Below are 5,000 nucleotides of genomic sequence, written 5' to 3' on the forward strand. Positions count from 1 at the left end.
CCCCCCCCCCCCCCCCCCCCCCCCCCCCCCCCCCCCCCCCCCGTGGTAAGGATATCAAAACCAAGAGGGCAAAGGTTGAAGGATGGAGGCAGGAGTTTTAAACGGGATCTGAGGGGTAAGTTTTTCCACACAGAGAGTGGCTGACATCTGGAATGGGCTCGCAGAGTCACACGGCACGGAAACAGGCCCTTCGGCCCAACCGGTCCGTGCCGACCAAGATTCCCATCCAAGCCAGTCCCATTTGCCCGCGTTTGGCCCGTATCCCTCTAAACCTTTCCCCATCCATGGACCATCCAGGTGTCTTTTGAATGTTGTTAATGTATCTGCCTCTGGCAGCTCGTCCCACATACGGACCACCCTCTGGGTGAAGAAGTTGCCCCTCAGGTCCCTTTTAAATCTCTCCCCCTCTCACCTTAAACCTGTGCGCTCTAGTTTTTGGTTCCCTTTCCCTGGGAAAGAGACTGTGCGCATTCACCCTATCGATGGCCCTCATGAGTTTATACACCTCTATAAGGTCACCCCTACGCTCCAAGAAATAAAGTCCCAGCCTGCCCGACCTCTCCCTGTAACTCAGTCCCTCGAGTCCTGGCAACGTCCTCGTAAAACCCGCCTTTTTGAATATATTTAATGACTTGGCCTCGACTGCTTCCTGTGGGAGAGAATTCGATGGATTCACCCTCCTCTGTTGGTGGGGTGGGGGGGAGGTGGAGGAGGAAGATTTGACAGGAATGTTCTAAGCAGAATTCTAAACTGGGATTCGCAGAGGTAGTGGTGTCCTGGGATGGTAACTGGTTTATTCTTGTCACATGTTACCGAGACACAGTGAGAAGCTTTTGCCTGCGAGCCATCCAGACAGATCATTCCGTACATAAGTACATCGAGGTTGTTAAAGGACAACAGAATGCAGAACATAGTGTTACAGTTACAGAGAAAGTGCAGTGCAGGCAGACAATAAGGTGCAAGGGCCACGACGAGGTAGGTTGGGAGATCTTTATCGTACAAGAGGTCCGTGCAAGACTGCGGGATAGAAGCTGTCCTTGAGCCTGGTGATACGTGCTCTCGAGCTTTTGTATCTTCTGCCCGATGGGAGGGGGGGAGAAGAGAGAATGTCCGGGGTGGGTGGGGGTCTTTGATTATGTCGGCTGCTTTCCCGAGGCAGCGGGAAGTGTAGACAGAGTCTGTGGAGGGGAGGCTGGTTTCCGTGACGCGCTGGGCTGTGTCCACGACTCTCTGCGGTTTCTTGCGGTCCCGGGCAGAGCAGTTGCCGTCCCAAGCCGGGATGCATCCGGATAGGATGCTTTCTGTGGTGCCTCTGTAAAAAGTTGGTGAGCTTCAATGGGGACATGTCAAATTTCTTTAGCCTCCTGAGGGAGTAGAGGTGCTGGTGAGCTTTCTTGGCTGTGGCGCCTACGTGGTTGGACCAGGACAAGTTGTTGGTGATGTTTACACCTCGTTGCTTGAAGCTCTCAACCCTCTCGACCTCAGGACCCTTTGTAATCCACCCCACCTTCCTGATGGGGGGAGGGCTCATGGAGGGACGGTTTTGCCCCTGGGTCACCGTCTGACAACCTTCCTCTCGTTTCTTCTCTCCCTCCCCCAGACGATGACGGCCGACAACGTGGTCTGCACCCGCCATTACGTCCGGAAGTGAGGCGGCGGATTGGCCAAGGAGCAACAGGCCCCACCCGGAGCGACCAATGGCAGTTCGGCGGCCAGTACCTGCACTCCGACCCCTGACCCCCTGCGTCTGAACCAATCCACAAAAGGACCTTGCAGTCCGACTCCTGACCCCCTGGGGATGAGCCAATCCACAAAAGGACCTTGCAGTCCGACTCCTGACCCCCTGGGGATGAGCCAATCCACAAAAGGACCTTGCACTCTGACCCCTGACCTCCAGCAGATGAGCCAAATCACAAAGGTCAGGGTGACGGGATGGGGGTCACCACCCACCCCCCGAATCGGATATTCCTCCCCCCTACCTCTCTCTGGACCCCTTCCCTCTCTCCCCCAGATGGGCCCTTTCCCCCCTTCTGGAGAACCCCTCCCCCAAACCGTCCCACCACGGACCCCCCGCCCCGCCGAGCCAAGCCGCGGACACCTGTCGCTCTGGGCGACGCCTGCCTTCATCGACACCGGCCCCGCTGACGCGTCACCCCACCGCACCCCGCGTATCTGTGTTTGTGGTGTTCCCAATAAATCCAAGGAGCGGGGTCGACTGCTCCCTTCTCCCAAACACCGTGTCTGGCCCCCTTCTTTCCGTGCGGGGCAGTGGGCGGTCAGTGAACGAGCAGTTCTGTACGCGCGTCTTAATCGTAAGGCCGTCAGATCCAGAAGGTCCAGAAGATCCATTCGGCCCATCGAGTCTGCTCCGCCATTCAACCAGGGCTGATCTTTATTCCTCAACCCCATTCTCCCTCCTTCTCCCCATTACCCTTAACCCCCTCACCAATCAAGAACCCATTAATCTCTGCCTTAAACACACCCAATGACTTGTCCTCCACCACCCTCTGTGGCAACGGATTCCACAGATTCACCGCCCTCCGGCTGAAGAAATTCCTCCTCATCTCAGTTCTAAAGGGACGTTCCATTATCCTGAGGCTGTGCCCTCGGATCCCGGACTCTCCTGCTGATGGGAACGCCCTCTCCACGTCCACTCTATCCGGGCCTTTCAGTATCCGGGAGGTTTCAATGAGATCTCCCCCTCATCCTTCTGAACTCCAGGCCCAGAGACATCAAACGCTCCCTCATACATTAAGGCAGAGGGAGGTGAATCTGTGGAATCTGTTGCCACAGAGGGTGGCGGAGGCCAAGTCATTGGGTGTATTTAAGGGCAGAGATTGATGGGTTCTTGATTGGTGAGGGGGTATTGGAATTGGTTTATTATTGTCACTTGTACTGAGGTACAGTGAAAAACTTGTCTTGCATACCGCTCGTACAGATCAATTCATTACACGGTGCATCGAGGTAGTACAAGGGAAAACAATAACAGAATGCAGAATAAGGTGTAACTGTTACAGAGAAAGTGCAGTGCAGACAGACAATAAGGTGCAAGGGCCACGACGAGGTAGTTTGTGAGGTCAAGAGTCCATCTTATCGTTCAATGGTCTTATAACAGCGAGATAGAAGCCGTCCTTGAGCCTGGTGGTACGTGCTCTCAGACTCTTGTATCTTCTGCCCGACGGGGGTGGGGGTGGGGAGGAGAAGAGAGAAGAGATACAGAGGACTGCAGATGCTGAAATCTAGACGAAAAACTCAATGACGCAGGAGGAACTCAGCAGGCCAGGCAGCATCTGTGGAGAAAAGCAGGCAGTCAACGTTTCGGGTCAGGACCCTTCCGTCAGGACCGAGGATAGGTAAAGGGGGAAGCCCGATTATACAGGGGGGGAAAGCAGAGCAGTGATAGGCAGACAAAAGAGGGGAGGCGGGGTGGGCGATAGGTAGATGCAGGTAAGAGATGGTGATGGGCAGGTGCGGTGGGGAGGGGGTTGGGTAAAAGACAAGGCAAGGTTTCTTTATTAGTCACATGTACATCGAAACACACAGTGAAATGCACCTTTTGTGTAGTGTTCTGGGGGCAGCCCGCAAGTGTCGCCTCGCTCCCGGCGCCAACATAGCATGTCCACAGCTTTCTAACCCGTACATCTTTTGGAATGTGGGAGGAAACCGGAGCACCCGGAGGAAACCCGCGCAGACACACAGGGAGAACGTACAAACTCCTTACAGACAGCGGCGGGAATTGAACCCGGGTCGCTGGCGCTGTAATAGCGTCACGCTAACCGCTATGCTAAGGAGAGAAGAAAAACGGCTAGGAAAGGGAAGAAGAGTAAGAAGCTTGGGGGGGGGGGGTTTGTGGGGGAGGGGGGGTGGGGATTACCTAAAGTGGGAAAATTCAACGTTCATGCTGTCAGGCTGCAAGGTTCCAAGACGGAAAACGAGGCACTGTTCCCCCGGTTCGCGCTTGGAATTCTCCCGGTAGTGGAGGAGGCCGAGGACTGACATACCTGTGATGGTGTGGGGGGGGGGGTTGGTTGAAGGATGGGTTAAGGATTACGGGGAGAAGGGGGTTGAAAAGCAAATCAGCCACGATCGAATGGGGGAGCAGACTCGATGGGCCGAACGGCCTTGTTCCGCCCCCTAGATCGTGTGGTCAGCTGGGCAGAATGAAGAGGGTCGTCAAGGGGACACTTTAAACACAAGAGTTGGGGCGCTGTGGAGGTTGCAGGTCCAATGGGAGCTCCGGCTGAACTAGACCGAGTGGGGAAAGGGGGAGGGAGGAGGGAATAACCGGATGTCTCCACAGCGGGAATAGAGAAACTTGGGGCCAACAGCTTCCTGCCCCATCCGTATCATTCCCGGAACTCAGTCTGCGGATATCGGATCACATCCGGTCTCCGCAGGACAGGAGGAAGCCACTTGGAATGTCGAGTGGGGCCGAGCAGCTCAGCCGGTTGGATCCTGGCGCTACTGACACCGAGGTTGCGGGTTCGATCCCCGCACGGGCCTGTGATTTCCGGATCGGAGGGATTTCCGTCACGGCAAGAGGTGGGAGGCGCGAGAGACCTCAGGTCCTGGAGCCACACACAACCGGCTGGAGGAACCCAGCGGGTCAGGCTTCCTCTGTTGGGTTGGGGGGGGGTGGTGGGGGAGGGAAGAGGTTTCAGATCAGGACGCTGCATCAGGACAGACTGTCGAGGGGAGACGGCCGGTGTAAAGAGGTGAGAGGGTGGAGCAGATGACGGGTGGATCCAGGTGAGGACGAAACACAAGAGGTTGCAGATACCAGAATCTGATGTCAGGAAGGTGATATGTGGAACCAGAGGACGTAAATTGGTGAATTGGTTTATTATTGTCACTTGTACCGAGGTCCAGTGAAAAACTTGTCTTGCATACTGATCGTACAGATCAATTCATTACACAGTGCATCGAGGTGGTACAGGGTAAAACAATAACAGAACGCAGAATAAAGTGTTACAGAGAAAGTGTAGTGCAGGCAGGACTTC

Source organism: Pristis pectinata, chromosome 40, assembly GCF_009764475.1.
Source record: "Pristis pectinata isolate sPriPec2 chromosome 40, sPriPec2.1.pri, whole genome shotgun sequence".
Lineage (NCBI taxonomy): Eukaryota > Metazoa > Chordata > Chondrichthyes > Rhinopristiformes > Pristidae > Pristis > Pristis pectinata.